The 27,141-nt window shown below is 40.0% G+C and overlaps 1 protein-coding gene and 1 long non-coding RNA gene across 2 annotated transcripts in view; both read right to left on the minus strand.

Moving 5' to 3' along the window:
* LOC119480963 (NACHT, LRR and PYD domains-containing protein 12-like) overlaps positions 1-27,141 on the minus strand; it is a 97,611-nt gene that overhangs the window by 10,447 nt on the left and 60,023 nt on the right. The window lies entirely within an intron of this gene.
* LOC119480355 lies at positions 25,438-26,701 on the minus strand. The gene is made up of 3 exons (XR_005204888.1): positions 26,320-26,701; positions 26,043-26,213; positions 25,438-25,927 (listed from the first exon to the last, which is right to left on the minus strand). It is a non-coding gene; the product is annotated as an uncharacterized LOC119480355 (long non-coding RNA).

Below are 27,141 nucleotides of genomic sequence, written 5' to 3' on the forward strand. Positions count from 1 at the left end.
ATGTTGCAAATTAGCATCCACTATAAGCACTATGATACTTGCATCAGATAGCCGTTTTTAAGTTGTCTATGTACATTGTATTAATTGTATCAAATAAACCATGACATGAAATGAAATAAACATTTTGGCTGCACCGGCTGCTCCAAGCACCGTGAAAAACACTCTGCTTGTGTGATCTATTGATTTTTAGAAATTCTGAATCTTAGAAAGCAGAATAGGAGCAACAGTCTGGAAACAGAAATGCTTTCCATTCTCTTTTCTTTTTTCCATACTTATCCAGACCTGGAAGTTACGAAAATCAAATTCCATACTGCGTAGGAACCCTGAATATTAGTTCAGAGGATCTTCTGTATCCAGATGTGACCATTTACCAACAATGATAAACATTAATTTGCTTTAACAACTAACAGTGGACATTTTCTACAGTTTCTTTAAGAAACACAAATCTTTTGTGACTGCAGACTAAATTTAGTTAAAGAAACATGAAATATGAAGAAAAGGACATTAACAACTTTATGGAGAAAAGGACATTAACAACTTGGATGTAAGTTATGTTTGTACATAAATTAGGTTCAATTGTTAATTAAACATAAGATCTAGAACCGTAACAGAGTCTGTGAACTGACCTCAGAGTCTCCAGTCTACAGTATGGACTCTTCAGAAAACCACACAGCTTCACTCCTGACTCCTGCATGTCGTTTTTACTCAGATCCAGCTCTCTCAGATGGGAGGGGTTGGACTCCAAAGCTGAGGCCAGAGAAGCACAGCTGATCTCTGACAACCTGCAGTCACTCAATCTGAATAAAGAAGAAATGATGAAGATGAAAATCACTTTATAATCCAATCAGATGTGTTCGGGTTTTAAATGTGTAGCTCAACATTACTATGTCCTAATCAATGATCTTTTCCCTAAAATGAGTAGAGTGACTTTGTCATTGTGTTATTGTGGATCATCATAATGTCAGCCTTCTGCAGACGTCATCCAAATGTCACCACAACATTTATACACCTATTCATGTCAACACACATCAATAACGTGCTGCTGATCTCTGTCAAGTCTGGAGTTAGAGGATCAATATTAAATCAGACTTGTTGGACTTCATTACTTCATTTATTACATGGCCTTCTTCTCACTGTATCTGGTAGCTTAGTAGGTGTATGTCATTTGCAGGAAAGGTCCACATTTGTTCAAGTGTGTCTATAAACAACAGCCATATGTCATATGTACATTAAAAGAGTTATTGGTGGCAGTAATCATTCCTCCTGTGAAGTGGCCCTTTCATAACACAACTACACTGTAAAAAATGACTTCAGAAGTTCAACTGAAACTAATATGAAGATTCAGCAGTCTGAGTCCGATAAATCAAAGTTACAGACTGTTTAATACCGAATTCCCTCTTTGAGTTACTAATCCTCCTGCAGCTCAACAAGGAAACTGTCAAACACAACATGACTGGATACATACTAAGGCTGGGCAATATATCCATATTATATCGATATCGTGATATGAGACGAGATATCATCTTAGATGTGGATATCGTAATATCTAGGGCTGTCAAAGTTAATGCCTTAATAATGCATTAATGCAAAAATCTTTTTAACGCCAATATTTTCTTTAGCGCATTAACACAATCGATCATCCGGAGGTTGTAGCGGCTCAGTTTTAAAGCTAGAGTGAAGATGATGATGATGAAGATGGTATCATAGGAAACTAGAAAACCTGATGAATCCATCGGTACCAACCATGTCATACTAGCCTGTCATGAAGGAGGTTAAATAACACTCCAATCTTGCGCTAAATTTTGGTGATTAAAAACTGTCATGTCCATTTTCAAAGGGGTCCCTTGACCTCTGACCTCCAGATATGTGAATGTAAATGGGTTCTATGGGTACCCACGAGTCTCCCCTTTACAAACATGCCCACTTTATGATAATCACATGCAGTTTGGGGGCAAGTCATAGTCAAGTCAGCACACTGACACACTGACAGCTGTTGTTGCCTGTTGGGCTGCAGTTTGCCATGTTATGATCTGAGCATATTTTTTATGCTAAATGCAGTACCTGTGAGGGTTTCTTGACAATATCTGTCATTGTTTGTGTTAATTGATTTCCAATAATACATATATACATACATTTGCATAAAGCAGCATATTCGTCCACTCCCATGTTGATAAGAGTATTAAATACTTGACAGATCTCCCTATAAGGTACATTTTGAACACATTAAAAATGTGTGATTGATTTGCGATTAATCATACGATTAATCGTGATTAAATATTTTAATCGATTGACAGCCCTAGTAATATCGTGATATTGAATAAGTGTTGTCTCTTCCTGGTTTTAAAGGCTGTATTACAGTAAAGTGAAGTCATTTTATGAACTTAGACTGTTCTAGCTGTTTTATTATTTGTGATTTACACTTCACGGTCATGAGATCCACATTACTGATGATTATTTATCAAAAAGCACCAATGGTCAACCCTACAATATCGTCGCAATATCGACATCGAGATATTTGGTCAAAAGTATTGTGATATTTGATTTATTCCAAGTCACCCAGCCCTAATACATCTAACTCAGACTGCTGAAGCCTCCGATTAGTTTAAGATCACCTTTACAGGTCATTTTACACAGAACAAGACTGTGGATTTAGTCCTCATCTCGTAACACTCAGGTTATACGGGGATTGCTTCACAGACAGAATGATGACAGACATCAATAACTCTTTGAATGTACATATGAACATGTGAGTATTGTATTCAGATAGACTTGAACAAAATATGAACCTGCAAAGATGTTTCTGATGCATAATATTTATTTGATTTTTGCTTCAAATAATTAGACAATGCTGACATGAAAACAGAGCACAGTTAGATCTGCTGTCAAAAAGAACGTGGGAATAACTTAGAACCATAGAAACCTCTGATTAGATGGTGTTGTTCATAATCATCACTAACGTATGTACCTTTAAGTTGGTGCAATATGTGTTTGTTGAAGAGTGCTGCACCTTTAGACATGTTCAGGTAGAGTGCTATAGGAATGAGTCCTAAAACCCAGAAATGAGTTAGCAATTTATTACTTCCTGTTCCCTCGTCTTGAAGTCAATGGGTTGTTTGAGTGTGTTTTTAGTTAGATATCTGAAATAAGGTCTGTGGTTAAAGGTCCAGTGTGTAGGATCTGGCGGTATCTAGCGGTGACGTAAGGAGATTGCAACCGACTGAAGCCTCTCCTGTGTGCCAAGCATGTTGGAGAGCTACGGTGGCCGACGTGAAAGCGTGAATGTCCCTCTCTAGAGCCATCTGGAGCAGAGCCAGTGTGTAGAGAGTGTGTGTACAAACTACATAAGCTACTGTCAGTGAACTGACCTCAGAGTCTCCAGTCTACAGTTTGGACTCTCCAGTCCAGCTGACAGCAGATTCACTCCTGAAGCCTGCAGGTTGTTGTCACTCAGGTCCAGCTCTCTCAGATGGGACGGGTTGGACTTCAGAGCTGAGGCCACAACTTCACAGTGAGTATCGTAGAGTCCACAGTCAGGAAGTCTGTCATGACATAAAAATTACAAAATATGTTATTATGAAAGAGGACAGTTTATATTTACTTCATGCATTTGATGACTTAACAGTTTGACATATGCTTCTTTGATTAACATTTGCACCTCACATCAGTGGTTCAGCTAATCTTATCTCACTGTTTGACATGAAACAATAATTATCATCACTCTCTCTCAAACCTGCAGACTTTTAGTCTTTGTTTTTCTTTAATCTTGCAGATGAAGAAAGAGAACATGTATCAGCATTAAAAACATAACATTGATCTTTAGTGTGTAAGATCTCTTAAAAAGTCTGTATTCTACCATTCTGCTGTTCTATATTCATCAGACCACTGTTATTGGTGGAAGCTGTGTATTTCCTGTTACTACTCTTCTCTACAGCAACAAGAGAGAGAAACACCGGAGTTTCCTTCTGTGAGTAACAGAATAAAAGGAAAGACTTAAAAACAAGATGATGGAACACAACTTGAATTCATTAGCAATAAAATGGATCATTGCTCGATTCAACATACTCAGGGGTTTTACAACGACAATCTTTGTCTCATATGACCAGTAGTTTAAGGCGGCTAATGCTAGAGTTAGGTCGATTTTCGGTTTTGCCGGTCCGGTCCGGTTTGGTGTACGAACTTAAACCGGTTTGATTTTATGCTAACCGGAACCGGAACCTACACTGACCAGTAGTTATAGGCAGCTAATGCATGAGTTGGGTCGATTTTTGGTTTTGCCGGTCCGGCCCGGTCCGGTCCGGTCCGGTGTACGAACTTAAACCAGTTTGATTTGATGCTAACCGGAACCAGAACCGACATTTGTTATTATGACACGTTCTGGCAAATTAAAAAGTATCCTACATCAACAACCTGTGCCAACAGAGTCACAGTGCTAAATCCAGCCTGTATTGCATTACTAATAAGCAATATGACAACGTGATTAACGTAATATTATGATATTATGTTGGTTTATAAACAAGAAGATGTTTGTTTACTAGAAGATCAGAATCATGGCAGAGCTGAGGCGTGTCTTCTCATTATCTGGCTTCACTAACCCTAACAAACGAGATCTCGCTAAACGGTCCTACGAAGCTGGTTATCAACTCGGTAAGTCAACTCAGGGTTTCTCCATCTGGCTGTGAGCGCGTTCACATGAACGGGGAGGTGTTTGCAGCATCTGACCAATCACAGACATGGAAAAGTCTACAGACAGACAGGCAGAGCGGCACATTTAACAAAGGAAGAGAGCGACCTATATTATATTAGACAAATACGAAGAGGTTAAACACATAATCCAGACTAACAGTAACACAGTTGAAGCTGCTAAATGCAGGAAGGACAGCTGGTGAAAGCAAAAACTCCCGATGTGTGAATGCGTAAATTAACAGATTGATTAATTTAACGGAACACTCAAAAGTCAGATTTACTTCTCTAAATATAAATAGCGTTTAAGAGTGAAATAGATGATTAGATTACTCATCATTTTACCCTGTGTATCATGTGGCGTCTATGACTATTTAAACCTTCTTTCACCTGCGTCCCCACTCTCTGACGGTGTGAAACAGACTCAAGAGGAAGTTAAAAAATATAAATAAAAAAATAATAAGCGGTAAACGCCCACAGCATAAATCCAGCTGTCCTTCCTGCATTTGTCAGTTTAAACTGTGTTAATTTAAGCCTGGATTATGACTTAAACTTCTTCATATGTGTGTAATATTATCATACGATCACCGCACCTAGCTCTGATTAGTCAGTAGGAGGTGCTTTCATACGAGTTGATCTCTTATCTGGAACATAACCTGCTCCGGAGCAGGTTAGCTGTTCAGCATCAGTTACCATGGTGATCTACCCCGGTAAGAAGTAAGAGCTGGAAAACCCAGAGATAACCCTGAAGTTACCTCGCTAACCACAAATCCTGCTTCGTAGTACAAGCCTCTGGTCTCATTCATTATCCATAACCGCTTATTCTATTAAGGGTCAGCCATTCACACCTGTGGGCAAATTAGAGTCATCAATTAACCAAACCTGTTTTTGGACTGTGGGATGAAACCGGACGACCCGGAGATAACCCACACTAACACGGGGCACAGAAGGGCCACAAGCTGGACTTGAACCTGCGATCCTCTTGCTGTGAGGCGAAAGTGCTAACCACTGCACCACCGTGCAGCCCACAGCTAGTCTCAAGAAAACTAAAACAATATGGCAATATTTTGGATTTCAAGCCAACGAAAGAGATGAGCCAAAAAACACACAAAGTTACGTGTAATGTGGTGCCGCTTCTTCTTCTTTAGTGTTTATTCGCGGTTGGCAAACCAGCTTAGAGGTGCATTACTGCCCCCAGGTAGACTGGAGTCGCTCCTCTCTCATTCATGGGCTCTCTGCTGCTGCTGAGTCAAGTGTGACACCTAGTGGTAAAATTCGGTATACCAGTCCGGTCCGGTGTTTAGCTTAATATCAAACCGATTTTAAATATTTTACCCCGGCACAACCCAAGCTAATACTAAAGTTAAAACTTTAGATTAATGTTGTTGTGCAACTGACATTACTGAATCAGTTCACTGACTTGATGAATATTCTCCACTTGTTCTACCAAATCACTGTTAGCATAGCATTCAACATTACCCCATAATTGTCACCCGTGGCCACAGTGGCTGCTTTAGCTAAAATTACATACTCAATCAATAATAATAAGAAGAACTATATTAATAAGAAGAATCCATCTATACAGCACTTTTCAAAAACAAGTTTACAAAGTGCTTCAAAGACACAAAAACAGAATATATACAGAGCAGTTACAAAATAGAATTAAAGCTGAAAGCAGCGATGAACGGGCCTTCGCACCTTCCCACGAGTTGGGGGTACTGGCGGGACGCCGATCGACGTGGCCAGGCACAATGAAACAGGAACTCTAATGAGTGCAATGACGCCTCTAGGACTCTACGACAAACGGTTCATGAGTTATGAAAGGGGTTGGGGCTAATGTGTAGTGGGCGGGGAAAACCTTCACCAATGAAACAGGAACTTGGCTGAGCGATATGACACCTTCCACAAGACTCTACAACAAATAGTTAATGAGTTATGAAAGGGGGCGTGGTTAATGTATAGGGGGCGGGGATCACCATACCAATGAAACGGGAACTCTCTGCTGAGTGCAATGACACCTCCCACAAGACTCTACGACAAACGGTTCAAGAGTTATGAAAGGGGGCGTGGCTAACGTCTTGGAGCGGGGCTCTGAATCTGTATCGACATGTAAATGACCTCAGAGCTGGACCACCATCATGGCTGAGAAATTTGGAGCAGATTTGACAAAGTATGCTGAAGTTACAACAACTTCCTGTTTCATGGCGAATCACGCCAAATGGCCGCCATGCTACAGCAACTCCGTTCAACGAGGAGGAGTTCGTTGAAGTACATGCTAAAAATGGGAAAAAATCGCACATTAAATTCAAAATGGCTGACTTCCTGTTGAGTTTTGGGCATACCTCCAAGAGGCTTTTTTGTGCGTCTCCACATTACATCTGTCTGCCAAATTTCATACATGTAGGTGAAGGGGGGCTCAATTTTTCCAACTTTCTAGGGGGCGCAAGCGAGCCATTTTGCAACACCCAAACCCGAGACCCTTAAAATATCAAATTTTTCACCGCGTCTGATAAGTGTGCCAAGTTTGAAAACTCTTTGAGCATGTGAAGGCCCTCAAAAAGGCTATTCATTTGGGAGAAAAAGAAATAAAAGTAATTCCTACAGTTTCAATAGGGCCTTCGCTGGCCCGACGTTGTCGGTGCTCGGGCCCTAAAAAGTACAATTACAGCCGCAAGCAGCAGTTCACGAGTTCAAACCTTTTTTCGCTCAAGGTACTCTTGTGGACATAGCTTGCAAGTTTGGAGATGATGGGCCAAATGGTTGTTGACTTAAGTCTGTTTATGTGTTGAGCTACGCCCTTTTGACATTCATTGGTCAACATCTTCAAATGCAATGATATATCAACAAGCTTTCTGCAACTTTTGAAAAGCTTGGTCCAATAATGGTCCACAGAAATTTGGTAGAAATCAGATTTGTGGTTTAGGAGAAGATGTCAAAATGGCGGAAAATCCAGTTGGCGGACTTTAGCGGGCCAAGAGGCTTTTTTGTAGAGCACATTCAGCTGGACAAGTGTATTAAATTTCAAGTCAATTGGACTTTAAATGTGAGGGGGCCGACTTTTAAAATTGTCAGTGATAGCGCCACCATGTGGCCAATTGAGATCATATTTTAAGTGAAGCATTAGGACATCATTTATGGTACCAAGTTTCATGACTCTAGATCTTTCCAGCTCATAGCAAATTGAGCAAAGGCATAACTTAGCATAAAATGCTCAATAGGCCACGCCTACATGTACCTATCAATATGACACTTCAGATCTTGATTAATACTTGTCCCCAGAGCATGGGCACCAATTTTGGTGAAATTCTGTCGACAAGGTTTTGAGGTTTTGAGAGTTTTTTGGTATTTGTGGCGTCTCCCATAGGTTGAGCTGAAACAGCTTTGTTACGCCTATTCCCAAACACGTAGTGAAGATATCTACCAAGATTTAGATGATTGGACTGATGGTCAATGAAATACGGCGATTTCCCTCTAAGCCCCGCCCTCTCAAAGTTCATTGGTGAATTTCTGGAAAAGGAAGTAAGATTTCAACAAGCTTTATGCAACTTTTGATGAGCTTAGTCCAATAATGATCCACAGAAAATTTGGTAGCAACCGTCAATACGGTAAATTGAGCTCACTTTCCCTTTAATCTAGTTTAGAGATAGTTTGGTACTGACAATCCCCCAAATTGGATGTGTCGCTTAGGTTCTGTTTACACTGGTCTGTTAGTTACTATCTTATTTCACACTAATGTGCGTGAATGTGCGTGTGCGTGAACGTGCAGTACACTTAAGGGTCCCGGTTTGGGGATTTGTAAATATGGTCACCCTAACATAACCTAAAGGTAAACTGCTATTTAGTTGGTCACTTGAATTATAACACAACATGAGCATTAGCCTGAGACATCGTCATTGTAGACACTTCTATACTACTATACTAATACTACTACTAATACTACAATACTGTACTACTATACAAATACTACTAAACTAATACTACTGTAATATATTAATACTACTATACAAATACTACTATACTAATACTACTATACAAATACTACTAAACTACTACTATTACTACTATACTAATACTACTAAACTACTACTACTATACTATACTAATACTACTATACCATACTACTATACTATTACTACTATACTAATACTACTATACTATTACTACTATACTAATACTACTATACTATTACTACTATACTAATACTACTATACCATACTACTATACTATTACTACTATACTAATACTACTATATTAATACTAATACTACTATACTATACTAATACTACTATACTAATACTACTATACTAATACTATACTAATACTACTATACTAATACTACTATATTAATACTAATACTACTATACTATACTAATACTACTATACTATACTAATACTACTATACTAATCACAACAGAGTGTCATTCAGAGCAGCCTACACATATTAGCCTACTGACAGCAACCGTTAGCGCGTTAGCAATGTGGCTAGCGGACTTTATGCTAACAAACAGAACACATAACAACATCAATATAAACTCAAGGCACCAAATGTAACACATAACTCACCTATTGGTGAACGCACACATGCCTGGATGGCTGATAGATGATAACTCTGTATGAACAGCCTCAAAGTCCTGTGTTGTCTTCTCTCTCCATTTCCACCGCAAACTAAAAATGAAAGTCAGAATGCTACGTCCACCACGCAGCGATGGGCTCATTGACGTTATAACGTCCATAACAACATAACGTTCCCTTACAGCATTGGGTTTAAATCTGAAATACTGCCAAATAAGCGCTTTTCCTTTTCGCTTCACATCATCTTGTCTGTCAACACTCTCTGGTCCTGTGTGTGAAATCTGTCACTTTCTGCTTGGAGTTGTGACGAATGGAACAGATGCGTTCTTGGTCACCTTCTAAAGTCCGTCATCCGACTATCTATTGACAACATGGCACTGATCCGCCAAAATGAACTAAATGGGTTTTATTTCTGTAAAAAAAAAGCAAAACTACGGTGTTTTAATCGGTGTGTGCCCGACCATCGTATAACACCGGTAACACCAACTACTGCAACAAGCCTAGATTAATTGATTTTACAATTTCTGAAGTATAGTGTGACTGGTATTACCCACTAGAGGTCGATTTGAATGAAACTTTCAGGATATGTTTCAGGTAAACTTGTGAACATATCCTGTAAATTTTGAGATGATGGGCCAAACCCTTGTGGAGTTAGGTCTATTGATAGGCTGAGCCACACCCTCTTAAAGTTCATTGGTCAATATCTTGAAAACAAAATCAGATATCAACAAGGTTTATGTAATTTTTGATGAAGTTGGTCCAATAATGAGCCACTGAACATTTTTCAGTAATTGGAGCTTTGGTTTAGGAGGAAATGTCAAAAATGTGTTTTTCAAACTATTCAAAAAGGAGGAAAATCTAGTGGGCGGATTTTAGTGGGCCAAGAGGCTTTTTTGTAGAGCACATAAAGCTGGACATGGGTGTCGAATTTCAAGTGAATCCGACTTGTGCTGTGACGGGGCCGGCCTTTAAAAGTTTAGAAAAAGTTGTAGCGCAACCATCAGGCAAATTGGGATCATATTTTATGTGAAGCATTATGACATCATGGCCAGTTATGGTACCAAGTTTCATGTCTCTAGCTCGTTCCAGCTCACGGCAAATTGATCGAAAGCATAATTTAGCATATAATGCACAGATCAATATGACACTTAATATCTTAGTTAATACTTGCCCCCAGAACATGTGCACCAAATTTGATGAAATTCTGTCCACCAGGTCTTGAGGTACAAATATTTTATATTTTTGGCGCCCCATAAGGGTTGAGCTCAAACTGCTTTGTTATGCCTATTCCCAAAGATGTATTGAAGATATCTACCAAGATTTATGATGATGGGATTAATGGTCAATGAATTATGGCAAATTCCCTGCCAAGCCCCGACCATTAAAAAGTTTGTTGGTCAACATCTTCAAAATGCAATGAGATATCAACAAGCTTTACACAACTTTATATGAACGTGGTCCAATAATGATCCACAGAAAATTCGGTAGTAATCGGACCTACGGTTTAGGAGGAGATGTGGTAAATGTGTTTTTCAAAAAATTCAAAATGGTGGAATTTAGTCAGACCGACTTTAGTGGTCCACATGGAGCTGGACATGTGTGTCAAATTTCAAGTAAATCAGACTTACGGTGTGAGGGGTGTGGCCTTTCCAAAATCACGCGTTTGGCCGTTAATTACAGTGCCATCATGTGGCCGATTAGGGTCATATTTCTTGAGAAGCATTTGCACATCATTTCCAGTTATTGGGCCAAGTTTCATATTTCTAGCTCATGGTAATTTCAGCAGCGGCATAAGACAACAAATAATAAGAAATCAGCACAAACTTAGAAAGGTTCTGCCCCTTCGGGGCTGGAACCCCAATAATAATTTTTACAGTTTCAATAGGGCCTTTGCTGGCCCGACGTTGTCGGTGCTCGGGCCCTAATAATAATTCCTACAGTTTCAATAGGGCCTTCCCTGGCCCGACGTTATCGGTGCTCGGGCCCTAATTAAAGCTGCAAGCAGCGATGAATGGCCCCTCGCACCTTCCCGCACGTTGGGGGTACTGGCGGGACGCCGATTGATGCTGCCAGGAAAAATGAAACCGGAATGAAACCGGAACTTTGATGAGTGCAATGACGCAATGCCACAAGACTCTACGACAAACGGTTCATGAGTTATAAAAGAGGGTGTAGCTGATGTGTAGGGGGTGGGGATAACAATACCAACTTAACAGGAATCCTCTGCTGAGTGATATGACACCTCCCACAATAGTCTAGGACAAATGGTTCATGATTTATGAAAGGGGGCGTGGCTAATGTATTGGGGCGGGGCTATGAATCTATATTGACAAGAAAATTACCTTAGGCCTGGACCACCATCATGGCTGAGAAATGTGGAGCAGATTTGACAAAGTATGCTGAAGTTACAGCAACTTCCTGTTTCATGGCGAATCACGCCAAATGGCCGCCATGCTACTGACTTCCTGTTGAGTTTTGAGCATACCTCCAAGAGGCTTTTTTGTGCGTCTTCACATGTTACATCTGTCTGCCAAATTTCATACATGTAGGTGAATCTGTAGCGAGAGGCTCAATTTTTTCAACTTTCTAGGGGGTGCTAGCGAGCCATTTTGCAACACCCAAGCCTGAGACCCTTCAAATCTAAACATTTTTAAGTGTGCAAAGTTTAACAACTTTTTGAGCATGTTAAGGCCCTCAAAAAGGCAATTCATTTTAATAATAATAATAATCCTTACAGTTTCAATAGGGCCTTCGCTGGCCCAACGTTGTCGATGCTCGGGCCCTAATAAATACAGTGGAAATCAGTGTGGAGGCAACAGAAATTCTTTTTTTTTATTTTTGGTCCAGGTTCTTTAAAGGTGCAACATGTAAGATCTGGCCATAATTTTTAGTTCAAAACAGTAAAAGAATTAACTAACATTATCAAAGGAATGTGAAGAAGTACCAGTTTTGACGTTATGCCAAAAACATCAATGTATTGTGCTGCAGAGATATCTACTGCCAACCAGCAAGGTCAGGCCTCGACTTTCTTGTAGCCATGACTTGGGTGTGTGATGCAACTATGTCATGGCAGGTGTATTGTTCAAGACTCAAGGAGGTGCAATGTCGAGTGTAAAGTTGTTTGTATGAGCTGTTCTCGAGAAAGCTGCAAGCAGCAACAACACAAGCCAAGCATTCGGCCCGTTCTGAACAGACATGCTCTGAGCGGACGCTGCACTGTCTGGATTAAATTGGAAGTGACAGAAACGAGAAAACGAAACCCCAGCACCAGGGCTCTGATCCCAGGACCGCCCCGACTCCCCGCCGGATCAGCAAACGTTCTGACCCAGAGCTCCACCAGCCGGCTGATCTTTTGTTTTTTTCATTTGTTTTATCAGGTTCACATGTCGTCTCCATCACCCCAAAAGATAAATAAGAAAAAACTGTAAAATGTAACAATTATTAGAAATAAATAGAATAAGTGTTCATTAACTTAACAGCTAGAAACACAACCTACTGAAACATTTTTTAACTCTGCATTTGAAACAGCTCAAGAACATCTGTGACAAAATAAAACTGATATATTTATGTAATAAACACATGGAACACTTATAAGAATATTATATTTTAAGAATAATTTATAGTGTGTATATTGGAAGAACAAAACTACTAATCTATACTGATCTATAAAGTTAATCACATCTGGACTTACAGAGCTTTTCTGCAGTTCCTCACAGCTGGAATCAGTCTCCGTTGTCCCTCCTCTGTTGTGTTGTACTTCTTCAGGTTCAACTCATCCAGAACCTCCTCTGACATCTGCAGCATGTAGGCCAGAGCTTTGCAGTGGATCTCTGAGAGTTCCTTCTCTGATCTGTTCTCTGACTTCAGGAACTCTTGGATCTCCTGCTGTACCGAGTGGTCGTTCATCTCCGTCAGACAGTGGAAGATGTTGATGTCTCTTTCAGGAGAGGTATCATCTCCGTTTATCTCCTTCAGGTTCTCGATGATTCTCTGGATGATTTCTGGACTGTTGTCTGTGCGACCCAGCAGACCTCCTAAGAGCCTCTGGTTGGACTCCAGAGAGAGGCCATGAAGGAAGCGAACAAACAGGTCCAGGTGGCCATTTTTACTTTCAAGGGATTTCTCCATGGCTCTCTTCAGGAAGACATCCAAAGATGAGCAATGGTCATTCTCGCTGTCATCACGCTCATCATCATCATCATCCGTCTCCTCATCATATTCTTCTCTCAGGAAGGTCTCCAGTACCTCTGTGTTCCTGTCTGTGTAACAGTGGAACATGTAGACTGCAGCCAGAAATTCATGAATGCTCAGGTGAACAAAGCAGTAGACTGTTTTCTGGAAGATCACACACTCTCTTTTTAAGATCTCTGTACAAACTCCCGAGTACACCGAGGCCTCTGTGACATCAAGACCACACTGCTCCAGGTCTTCTTGGTAGAACATGATGTTTCCTTTCTCCAGCTGTTCAAACGCCAGCTTCCCCAGCTTCAGAAGAACTTCCCTGTCAGCCTTCGTCAGCTCCTGTGGACTCGTCTCATGTCCCTCACCATACTTCTGCTTCTTCCTCTTTGTCTGAACCACCAGGAAGTGTGAGTACATGTCAGTCAGGGTTTTGGGCAGCTCTCCTCTCTGGTCTGTAGTCAACATGTGGTCCAGAACTGTAGCAGTGATCCAGCAGAAGACTGGGATTAGACACATGATGTGGAGGCTCCTGGATGTCTTGATGTGTGAGATGATTCTGCTGGACTGCTCTTCATCACTGACTCTCCTCCTGAAGTACTCCTCCTTCTGGGCGTCAGCGAAACCTCGTACTTCTGTTACCCTGTCAACACATGCAGGAGGGATCTGATCGGCTGCTGCAGGTCGGGAAGTTATCCAGACGAGAGCTGAGGGAAGCAGATTCCCCTGGATGAGGTTTGTCAACAGCACGTTGACTGATGACTTCTGGGTGACATCAGACACAATCTCGTTGTTGTGGAAATCCAGTGAGAGTCTGCTTCCATCCAGGCCGTCAAAGATGAACAGAACTTTACAGACAGCGAGCTTCTCTGCTGTGACCTTCTGTAATGTTGGATGGAAAACATGGAGCAGCATGAGAAGACTGTACTGCTCATCTCTGATCAAGTTCAGCTCCCTGAACGAAAGCGGAACCACCAGACTGACATCTTGGTTTTCCAAGCCCTCTGCCCAGTCCAGAGTGAACTTCTGCACTGAGAAGGTTTTTCCAACGCCAGCGACGCCATTCGTCAGAACGACCCTGATGTGTCTCTGTTGGTCAGGTAAGGCTTTGAAGATGTCCTGGCACTTGATTGGAGCGTCAAGGAGGTTGTTCTTCTTGGAAGCTGTGCCAAGCTGCCTCACCCCATGTTGGGTAATAACCTCTTCACTCTGTCCCTCTGTGATGTAGAGCTCAGTGTAGATCCTGTTGAGGGTTTCACTTCCTGTTTCATCACTTCCTTCAGTCACACATTCACATCTCCTCCTCAGACTGATCTTATGTTCATCTACAACCTCCTGCAGACCTCTATCTGCTGAAAGAGAGAGACAAAGTTTAAAACAAAACAAAGACTCATTATTTTCATTGCCAATATGAAAATAATCCATATAAGAACATATAAAGAAGTAAAGGTTATAAAATCATCATCCCTTCTTGAACTCAAAACAAACGTCAACGTGATTTTTATATTTAATTTTAATAGTTTTTCAACTAGTCTGTGGCTCCTGTTCAGTTCAGTTCAATTTATTTTCATATTGAGTGAAATCATAACAGAAATTATCTTAAGACACTTTTCATATAAAGCAGGTTTAGACTCTAGATTTTAGACTCTCGGTTTAGACCGTACTCTATAATTTAGAGACCCAACAAGAGATGCCCCATGAGCATGCATTGTTATGCAACAATGGCAAGAAAATAACTCCCCTTTCATCAGTGTGACTGTCTGTCTGTGATAGAACAGTGATGTTGATGCAGATAGAAAACAAACAGTATTCTGATTGTTAAGGCAAAGACAGAGTGCTATCATAAAAACAAAACATACAAATATTAAATAATTTCTTTTGAGTTCAGATTCAGAAGGGAAGTGATGCAGAGTAGATATGTATGGTGGAGCAGATATTAAACAGTTGTCACAACAATTGTCAGTGTATTAAAACAACAAGTCCTGTTTCCAGACATGAAGACATCATCAGACCGATCTACAGTCTTACTTTGTACAGTGCTGGTCTGACTGGCTGTCTGAGGTCCACGTCTTGTTCTGGATCTGGACATCAGCTCCTCCACAGAAGCATGACTCATCTTCTTCTCTCTGTGGAGACATTACTTTATTACTAAAATCATTTGTTGATTGTTGGTGAAGAATATCAAGACTTGGTCGATGCTGAAGCTCAGATGGTCACAGAGAAGAGTTAAAGTGTTGGTACTTTTCTGTTTGAATTCAGCATTCAGTCTGTGATGAAAATGTTCCTTTATTTTAACTCTCCTGCTTTAATAAACAAGAATTAGCTGCTTTTCCTGTCTGACTGTCTTATTGAACATTTAGTGATCTGGCAGAAGTTTGTTTATTAAAGAGGAAAAACGGCCATTTTTAAAACATTGATATTATTCTATTCTAACAAGGAACACAAGGAACACCAGTGTTACTGTACATGCTGTGTCTTAGACTGCTGTTCTACCTCAATATTTAGACCACTTCTAACCTCAGTTCAAACCTAACTAACTCAAACTAAACTACCCAAAGTGACATCAGCTCTCTTTGGCCACTAAAACATTGATATTATTCTGGAGGCTATATAACATGATGGGGAAAAAAAGAACTGCAACTTGCTCATGGACGCGCATATTCCATTGGAGCGCCGGGAAACCACAAGGTGGCAGCGGCTTATTTCTCTCCTCTACAGGGAGAAAACGGACTCAGACACTTTGGCAGTAAAGTAATAAAATGTTGGATTAACACTCATCCTGCCTCAGTCTACAGTCTTCATCCTTCTGCTCTGTTATTCATTTACAGGAAACCTTTGACCTTTGAGTTTATCTATGAGGGGCGTGTGTATCACACAAATCAGCTTTCTAACACGGTGTGTTCATGAGAATCTCTTTTGTCTTGAACAGGTTGAATTTGAATGAGTTTTGGTCAAATGTTATCTCATTTTCATGTTTAAATCAATGTGGTTAAAAACGAATATGCTTTTTCTGTTTGTTTTTTCAGACTTATATGACTAAGATTCTTCTCAACATCTGAAAGAAAAATCTATTGTCTGTTGCATAATAAAATGTAATTTAAGCCATTTTCCTGAGTTGCAACTCTTTTTCATAATCCAGACATAGATGGTAGCCAGAAATTACACTTCTTCTTGCTCAATTAGTACAACATGAAGCTGTATTTTGAGGAATATAAATCTTTTAGCAGAACGTTTTGTCTTCATCCTCAATGCATCATCGTCCACCAGGTCAGCTTACAGTAAAAACAGTCTCTTACTTTGACTCTGAGGGTCCAGGTTCATTACTGAAGACTGGAGGAAGACGTTTGGACCGGTCACTCTTCATAGACAGACAGCTGGGTACTGGAGACTCTGCTCTCGGTCTGTACTGAACTCTGCAAACACCAAGATGATGTTATTCATATCACATGAATCTCTTTTTAGGTCATTAAGGTCGCTCTAAACACACAAACTACTGCTACTGTCAACAATAAGGAGGTTTAAAAGCTTGTAGCTGTTTTCTTAGATTAGATTACATCTTTTCTAGGTGACCGACAGCTGTCACAGATACTAAGAGGAAGAGTTTATTTGACGAAGTTTGTTAAATTTGAATTGGCAAATCCATTTGTGTAGATATCTGAATATAGCAGCTCTCTTACTTTGTGTCTGAGGGTGCAGGTTCATTACTGAAGTCTAAAGGAATATCTTTAGATATTGCTAAATCAAGCCCCCGGGAAGAGCGCCAGGATTTGAAGCAAATTTTTCGTAGTGTATAAAAGGAGCGTTTCAGACAGAGGGTGAATACAGGTATATTCAGGCAGACGGTATGAAACAGAATGTAGCATTGTCAGGATAAACATAGGGTGGTTTTCCTGAACGTTTAAATACAGATCGATAAGATCACTTCCTGAACAGATTTCACCATCAGCAGATGGGTTTATTAGTAGTTTAGCTTTTGAAATCATACTTAAATCACATATCTGCTGGTGGTTGGTTTGCCTGCTTTCACACCAGAAACGAAACGCTCCCAGAGTTCGCTTGGAAGCGGACCGAGACCAAACGTTTAAGGTGGACCAGAGTTTGGTTGTTTGGTCTTCACCAGAGTTTGAATGAGCTTTCACACCAGCCCAAACAAACTGTACTAACCGGGCAAACAGACCTGAGTTTGTTTTAACTCAACAGAACGGGTCATGAGTGAAAGCAACCTGTTTCACTAGCAAGGGAGTAAATAGAGAGAGAGAAAAAAAAGCATAACAAACCATAACCCGCTCACGGGAGCAATCAGTGATTATCTCCTCTAGTTGGTCATATATCACAGCTAGTTAGCAACCAAAAGTTCTACCAAAGTTCAGCATCGCTTTAACTGTGATTAGAAGTTACTGGTGACCCAGACCTTTGTCCAGCAATATCTCTGTCAATTCTACTGCTAATGAAAATATTCTGCAACATTTTGGAATATTTTGTGCCAAAATTTGCAGCGCCCCTATGTCTACATCTTTTCATAACATATAAACCTACATCTGTGCCAAATCTGTTGCTTCTATCGCAAAATGCACAATTGCTAGAAATATTTCAGGTTCGCTGCCCTGCTACCACCCTGCCTCAGTCTACAGTCTCCGTCCTTCTGCTCTGTTATTCATTTACAGGAAACCTTTGACCTTTGAGTTTATCTATGAGGGTGTGTATATCACACAAATCAGCTTTTTAACACGGTGTGTTCATGAGAATCTCTTTTGTCTTGAACGGGTTGAATTAAAATGAGTTTTGGTCAACTGACTAAGATTCTTCTAAACATCTGAAAGAAAAATCTATTGTCTGTTGCATAATACAAAATAGTTTAAGCCATTTTCCTGAGTTGCAACTCTTTTTCATAATCCAGACATAGATGGTAGCCAGAAATAACACTTCTTCTTGCTCAATCAGTACAACATGAAGCTGCATTTTGAGGAATATAAATCTTTTAGCAGAATGTTTTGTATTCATCCTCAATGCATCATCGTCCACCAGGTCAGCTTACAGTGAAAATGGTCTCTTACTTTGACTCTGAGGGTCCAGGTTCATTACTGAAGACTGCAGGAAGACGTTTGGACCAGTCACTCTACTCTTCATAGACAGACAGCCAGAGACTGGAGACTCTGCTCTGTCCTCCTCTTCCTCCACACAATCACTGATCTTCTGATCTGAAGTCAGTCTGAGAGGTTAAACCAGAACACTGACTGTGAACATTTAAAGAAAACAAGTTTGTTCAAGAGTCACAGAGAAGACTGAGAGAACAGGAAGTAACCCACAACCTCTCTCTCTCTATCACACACACACACACGCACACGCACACGCACGCGCACACGCACACACACAGTATACAGTATATTAAAACCACCCAGCATTCCACCTGGTCACTTTTCTTTAAATCTCTGCTTGTTTTCTTGGGTTACAGCAGGTTTAATGAGGATTATTCAGCCAATCACAACATTGTGTTCACAGATGAATCAAACTGTTGAGTTCATTCTAACATTTCTCTCCTCTACAGTCCACAGGGAGGAAACTGACTCAGAGACTTTAACAGTGAAATAATAAAATGTTGGATTAACACTCACCCTGCCTCAGTCTTTAGTTTTCATCCTTCTGCTCCGTCGACTCGTCTGAGCTGACTGAACTGACTGAACACTTTCACTTTCAGTTTCCTTCCTGTTCTCATGAGCCTGGATCACATGGTCAGTGTGGCTCCTCCTCTCTCCATTTACAGGAAATCAGCTGAGTTCATCTGTGACTGTGTGTGTGTGTGTTCACAGCCATTTAACATGATGTGTTCATAAGAATCTCTCTCGGCTTGAACAGGCTGAATTAACCCTCTGAGACCCACAATAGACCCATTTTAGTCTTCTTTAGGGGGGTCCAGGGGGTCTTTAGGGGGAGAAGTTAACAGTAGATGTCACATAGAAGTGGTGTACATCATCTGAAAGCTGGAAACCTGAAGATTAATTTGAGATGCAGCTCAGCACTGTGTGTCAAGTTGTTCTAGTCATACATCAGAAATAAACATGAATTCATTAATTAAAGTAAAGAGTGAAAGTGTATAAGGGTTATATAATGATAGAAGTATATGATGCTCATCCCCATGCTCTATTATGTCTCATAAGTTGTTGCAGCTCCGTTCTCTTCAATGAGGCTTCGATTCACGGTCTTTGTAAAAATGAAACGAAATGCAAAAATTCAATTAAATGTATACAACTTCTTTTATTTTAGTTGACAAGAAAGTCAACTGAACTAAAGTTACTAAAGCTAAAAATAAAATACAAAAATGAAATAAAATGTTGTTCTTCTTTAAGAAGTTGAAAAACCATAGTGAGGTGATGAGGTGTGTGAGTCAGTGTGATTAGTTTGTCAGGAGATGGATGAGTGGTCGTGTGGTGAATGAAGGGTGTAAAACTTGATCTAGTAACACTCCCGAAGCCAACCAAACAAGAACCTGGTGGTGTAGGAATGGAGAGATCTCAGCTTTATCTTTAAATCATGTTAATACATCTATTTAGTATACAGCGGGTAAAATAAGTATTGAACACGTCACCATTTTTCTCAGTAAATATATTTCCAAAGGTGCTATTGACATGAAATTTTCACCAGATCACCAGGTCTTTCTGAAGCCCTCCACAAGTGGTCCTTGGTTCTTGGACAACTCTTCTGATAATTATTTTCACTCCTCTGTCAGAAATCTTGCGAGGAGCACCCGGTTTTGGCCAGTTTATGGTGAAATGATGTTCTTTCCACTTCCGGATTATGGCCCCAACAGTGCTCACTGGAACATTCAGAAGTTTAGAAATGCGTCTGTAACCAATGTCATCAGTATGTTTTGCAACAATAAGGTTGTGAAGGTCTTGAGAGAGCTCTTTGCTTTTACCCATCATGAGATGTTTGTTGTGTGACACCTTGGTCATGAGACACCTTTTTATAGGCCATCAGTCGGGACTGAACCAGCTGATATTAATTTGCACTGACAAGGGGTCGGATTGCTTTCTAATTACTGATAGATTTCAGCTGTTGTCTTGGCTTTCCATGCCTTTTTGCACCTCCCTTTCTTCATGTGTTCAATACTTTTTCCCTGTGTCATTTCACATTATTACACATAACTCAATTTCTGAACTTATTTGTTTTGGTTTCTTTGTATGTATGGATTACTTGGGTTGTTGCCAACATCTGGTGAAAATTTCATGTCAATAGCACCTTTGGAAATATATTTACTGAGAAAAATGGTGACGTGTTCAATATTTATTTTACCCGCTGTATAACTCAAGTATTTGTTTCTGTTTTGTTTTCTTTTACAGAATTATACAAATAAAATTCTTCTGAATATCTGGATGAAAAATGATTCTGTCTGTTACACAATAAAAAATAATTTCAGCCATTTTCCTGAGTTGCAACTGTGCAACTCTTCTTCATCATCCAAACACAGATGGTGGCCAGAAATGACATCTTATTGCTCAATTAGTACAATGTGAAGCACAATTTTAAAATATGTTATATTATCATATGACTTACATTTCTTTATATTGATGTTTCTTCCAATATCATACAAAAAGGTGTGAACGTTTTGCTTGTGTTTTACAAAAAAAGAGTAAGGACGTGCCTTTTCCAGTTATTAAAAATGTGTTTTTATTTTGCAGCAGATGTTCAGAAGAGTCTTTGTGGAGTCTTTAAAACAGCTCTAAGTGTTGCTGATGAAGGACTTTATCAGAAAATAGTCTGACCTTTAAACTCAAGTCACAGAGCTAAGCAGACATGAGAGGCTCAAACTGTAGCTACTGGGACTGTAATGTATACTAGAATATACTCCTGCACTTATTATAACATGTCAACATGCAGTTTTCTCTCCCTGTTGAGGAACACTGTCAACTTTGATTTATTGTGTGAGATGTTAAAGAGGTTCTGTCAAACACAGTTGTTGAATACTAATATGACAAAATACCTGCAGTCTCATCTTTACTACAATGATGCGTTCAATGTCCAGTGCAGTAACAGATATTAGTTCATCTTAAAATGTGGACATAAAACCACAGAAACATGTTGAAGTTTTAAAAAATGAAAGTGACCGTTAACATTAACGTTAGCTACGTTTCTTTGTTAATATCGCAAAGTTAGCTAACTTATTTCAAAATTAAATAACTCAAAATACTTAATCAACGAATGAAATAAATAAACCAGTTTCTCTTCATAAAGAAAATAAACTAGATGTACCACCTCACAGTTGTCTGCCTCCCCCAACCAGTCAAGTTACAGTTCACATCCACGTCTGTCCAAAATGTCGTCACTTCATAATTTTATCATAATAAACACCTGTGTGAAATTGTCATAATTAGCATATGAATTCTTGAGTTATGGCCAAAAATGTGTTTTGTGAGGTCACAGTGACCTTTGAGCTTTGACCACCAAACTCTAATCAGTTCATACTTGAGTCCACGTGAATGTTTGTGCAACTTGTGTGCCGAGTTTGATTTCAAATCCAGTTTCCATCATCTTAAAGGGACTATTTTTGTAACTTTCAGAAATGCTTGTTAACAGGGACACCTGTGGCCTTGAAATCAACGAAAGTCAGCGTTGAGCTCGCGCTTGCTCGCTCTAAATAGACATGAACGAGCATCGCTCAAAACAGTGAGGCGACACACGTCAGCTAAAAGCACAATATCACTCTATATTTCAGCTGCTTGGCAGTAATGTTAGCTGACCAGACAAAGGTCTCTCCATGAATCACTGCTGATACTGTGTTTGCTTCTCCTCCCTTTGCTCCTTCCTTTAACTCCTCCTCCCATCCCTCGCTCCTTTAACTCCTCCTCCCGGCCCTCGCTCCTTTAACTCCTCCTCCCATCCCTCGCTCCTTTAACTCCTCCTCCCGGCCCTCGCTCCTTTAACTCCTCCTCCCGGCCCTCGTTCCTTTAACTTTAACGAAAGAGCACGTATCACTACGAGAGCGAGAGCAAAGCAGAGCGTTTCTCTATCGAGCGATCACCTGAGTTTTTCAGTGTTTGTTTCCTGCTAAACTCAAATTGAAAATTGAGCTGAGCAGGAGAGAGGAATGCAGCAGGAGCCCAACGCCACCATAACGGAGAGGATAAGCCTTTTTACTTGATCTTTTATCTGTTTATTCATTTATTTTAAGCCAACATAGGCATGGCCTTTTAACGAAATTAAGTCACATTCACTCACCTCACTCAGTAGCACTCTGCACATTCTACACTTACCTGTTCTCGTTGCAAACGAGCCAGTTCAAAGAGCCGGCTCTTTTAAGTGAACAATAAGAGCCGGCTCCCATCCGAGAGCCGTTTTTTTTAATCTTTTTTTTTTTTTTTTTTTATTAATTCAAGGCAGAATGATAGGACAATCTTCTCTGCGCCACGGGCACTCCATGCACTGACTTTGACTGAATGTAGTGTTAATGATGTCCGTGCGACCAATCAGGTGATGACAGAGAAGGATCATACCATCAAGCAGGGAGGGCCGGGGGTGCGCCGCGTGCTGACGGTCTACAGGTACAGAGCAAGAGAAAGAGAGAGGAGTGCGGTGCGCGAATAGCAGACAAGATGAGTGACAGTCGGAAACGAAGCAGCATGTAAAATTACGGTATTCTGTAAATTATAAGGTTTAGTATAAATATATTGAATAATTTAAGTGATATAAGTGCACACATACTAATCAAAGGTCAAAACAGCGTTAAATTTGGCTGAACTATAAAAGGCAGAAGTGGTAAAACTAAGAGCCGTTTGGGAACCGAAAGAGCCGGCTCTTCTTGGTAAGCTGAGCCAAATGATCTGGCTCACTAAAAAGAGCCGGAGTTCCCATCACTACACATCACTAAATCATTCTCCAGACACGGATTCTCACTTCCGCATCACGTTCACCCCTCACTCAACACCACCAGTCAGTTCACCAAGCACATCCCACCCCAACAATCACCAACAATCACTTGTTTTACATCAGAAGCCAGTATTTTATTTCCCCCTTCTAAGTCTTTTTTTTGTGTGTATTTATTTTTTAATTGCCACTATAACGCTTGTTAGTTTTATCCTCATTTTATTTTATGTATTCAGTCCAGTACTGCAGCCTAGCCAACTGTTTCAATGCTGTTTCCTTGTCCTTCTCCACAACACTGCACTCTGGCATATTAGCCCCATTTAAACACTGTCGCAACCTTCTGTTCTACTTTTTATTTTATATATTTATACATTTATTTATTTAATTATTCATTTATATATTTTCGCACACACACACACACACACACACACACACACACTAAACACTCATACATCACCCAGTAACCATGGCAACCGGACCCCGATCCAAGGAAGAGATGCAGAACATTTGGACGTCAGCATTTGCACCAGAAAAACAAAAAAATAAACTCTCAATAGAAGGAAAAAGTCTACACCCATCACAAAAACCCCTCCATCCCCCCAAAACTGAAAAACACCAACAAAAAGACCCCAACAGGACCAAACCATCACAGGAACAAGACAACCAGCAGAAACCCAGACAGCCCCAACCTTTACCTGCAAAACTCCCCAAAGACCCACGCCTGTACCGCCGCGAGCAGCTTGCCAACAAATCCAAAACCATCCAAAACCGATCACCCTCAGTAGACAGTTTCATCAAAGAAACCCTCAAGTAACTGGATTCACTACAGCCCATCACACCACCAGGGGGAGCTACTGCACCACAAACTACCAGTCACAAACCACAAGACACCAAAGCACCAAAGGAAACACCAGGGGCCTCATGTTTAAACGGTGCGCACGTACTAAAATGTTGCGTACGCTGTGTTTCACGCTCACGACGGGATGTATAAAAATCAACGTGACAGGAGAATGTGCGGACCGTGCCGCAAACTCTAGACCAGTCGAGAAAATGTGCGGGCCATCCCGCAAACTCTGTCATTTGGCAGCGTCAAACTACAAAGTACTGAAACTCGCCAAATGTGTAAAAATATTTTTCCACTCAATTTACTGAGCTTTGTTTATGAAGTGAGATTAAAAAGAACACATATTTCTTCACTAGTTTGAGCATAATGTTTAACATCAGAATGGCACAACAAAAACACATTTAAACTAATTTCCCTGAGATGACATGCCTTAACCACCATGCCAAAACCAACATCGCAAGTAAACTGGAAAGTTGTCTCTGTTTCTGTTACACAGAGATGTTAAAACACCTCAAGGACTGCAAACTTGCCGAGGCGCACAGACATCCATGACGCACGGGAAGTGAGGCGCACAGACCCATCTCCCCTGGGAAGAAGAGGAATAAGTCACGTGTGATGCGTTATGAAGTTGACAAGGTGTAGACAATTAGATGTAGCCTATAAAAGGCTGCGTAAACATGATGGCAAGTACTTGCTAAACAATGGCTGCTTTGGCACTGCTGGAGGACATTGCCAATGGCAGAGTTCGGAGGGAGCGTGCACTGTTAAGAATTTCCCAGTAAAATAACAGTAAAGAGCTGGAAGCAGGGTTGCCATTATTCTACTGTAAAATTAACAGTATCATACTGTCGCTGAAATTTACAGCTTTGTACTGTTAATGAAAAATACAGTATATACTGGTTTTTTGATTAATTTCACAGTATTTTACAGTTAATTTACTGTTTAAGGATACATTATATAGCTGTTTTTCACCTTTCTTTTACATTATCTTACTGATTTGTTTCAATGCACTATTTAGGTTGTATTTTTTACATACATTTTAATAAACATTATTTTTTACCTAGATGAATTGACTTAGCAGGTTACAGACATAGGAATAGTCACACTAAATACAATTAAAGGCACTTGTTAAGAAAAAGGCTGTAATTAAGGCTATAAGGCCCAAAATGTCTGTTTATAGCTGGCTACAAGCACAGAATGCAAACCATAACAACATGTGAGTGAAGAACAGAGCTAATTCATTGATTTTACAATCATGTACAATGTGTGAGAAAAGAACATCTACAGCTTATCTTATTGCACTTTATTTTTTATTTTCATATGAAGTTCAACACAGCGCCAACAAAAACCTGACACAGATAACAAACCAAATTTCAGAAGAAATAGCATTTCTGAAGACATCTGTCAATCTTACTAACCTTACTTTGTGGAACAGTTACAGAGAGTTGAGCTATATCATAGAGTTAAAACAAAACTCTCAAATAATATTTTGCCTTATATCATGTAACATGTGAATATACTGAATATATTGCTGAGCCTTAAGGCATATCAGTGGTACAAATTTAAAAAAAAAATTAACATTAAATACAAAATAATTTGTCTATATACTAATGAGCACCAACACCACCAGACATGTGACATCATGTCCAAGTATGAATATTCAGGCTCTAACAAGGCACATGGATAAGTGTGGAAGTCCAAGTATTGGGCGATAATGGGGGAGTGAGTTAGCGAATGACTTATGGCCCACTCAAAGACACCAGTACTCTCAATCCAGCCTTGGTAGCCCGCTGACTGTGTGAGAGAGAGATATATGAGTTCCAACATAACTTTCATTGTAACTTCTCACGTACAAAATCAGCGTGTGTACCCCTCATTTCCTCTTATCATGTATGTAATGTAAACTCACCATTTTAAATGAAGTCCCACTCAAGTCCATGAGTCCCATCAGCAGAGTGGATACATGTGGATATACGGTTGTAGTCTTGTCTTGTAGCTCGTGAATTTGCCAGTTTTCTTTGAGAAGACTTTGCCCTGTCCATCCTTGGTGCCTCTCTCAGGGTTTATTCCTACGGTGCACCTGAAAAATGATAGTGTTTCTTCAGGTACTGTGTAAAAATCAAGTTGTGTGAATCACTTAGATTAATGCCACAATAAAAATACAGGTTTTACTGAAAGTATCTAACCTTGAGATTAATTTGAGCGTGCAGGTGTAGAAGGTGGAAAATAATGCAGCAAGCCCCATCAAGAAGGTGGGCTGGATCCCCTCACATATGAAGTGGCCCTCAAGGCTGACCATCCAGCGCCAATAGCTTCCTGCTGTTTCACCTGAAACTTAGAAAGAATTTTCCTCAGTCAACTTCATGGATTTTTAGTCAATGTTTGAAATGAATTGTGTTGAGTGGTGTGCATTACTGGTTGAGAAACCGTTTTTTGATCAATTATGAATATTCTGACCATCTGATCTATAGAACATGTGGTTTTCAGATATCATTCAAAAACACTAGTTAGCTAGTAAATAAACTTGCCTTCAATTTTGTATCTGCTCTGCTGAATTACCACCCAATAACCAACATGCACTGAAGTCTTAATGTTACTTTAAATGTTGAAGGGACTTCCATAGACTGTAAAATGTATACACCGTCGTTATGCATGAATTCACTGGCAAAATACATGTGTCAGCACATTAACTTAGATATTAACTTGAATACATAGAAATTAAAATGAGCTCCTTGTGTTGTCCGATTAATGTGCAATCATCTGTGAAATTCTAGCTAGCTGTTGAATCCCTCTATCATGACATGCACATATTCTGTAATGCAAACTAACTGGAAACATCACTGATAAACTTTGCACAGATTTATTAATTAAATAAAATTACTACTCACCAATAATCAGTAAGATGGGGATGGATGAATAAAAGAACGGATCCAGCCTCACATGTGCAGATCAGGTGAAATTGCTCTTCCCAGAATTCAAAAAATACTGCATGAAACTGTTATTCATGA

The sequence above is a fragment of the Sebastes umbrosus genome, chromosome 21, assembly GCF_015220745.1.
Source record: "Sebastes umbrosus isolate fSebUmb1 chromosome 21, fSebUmb1.pri, whole genome shotgun sequence".
In the NCBI taxonomy this organism is placed as follows: Eukaryota; Metazoa; Chordata; class Actinopteri; order Perciformes; family Sebastidae; genus Sebastes; species Sebastes umbrosus.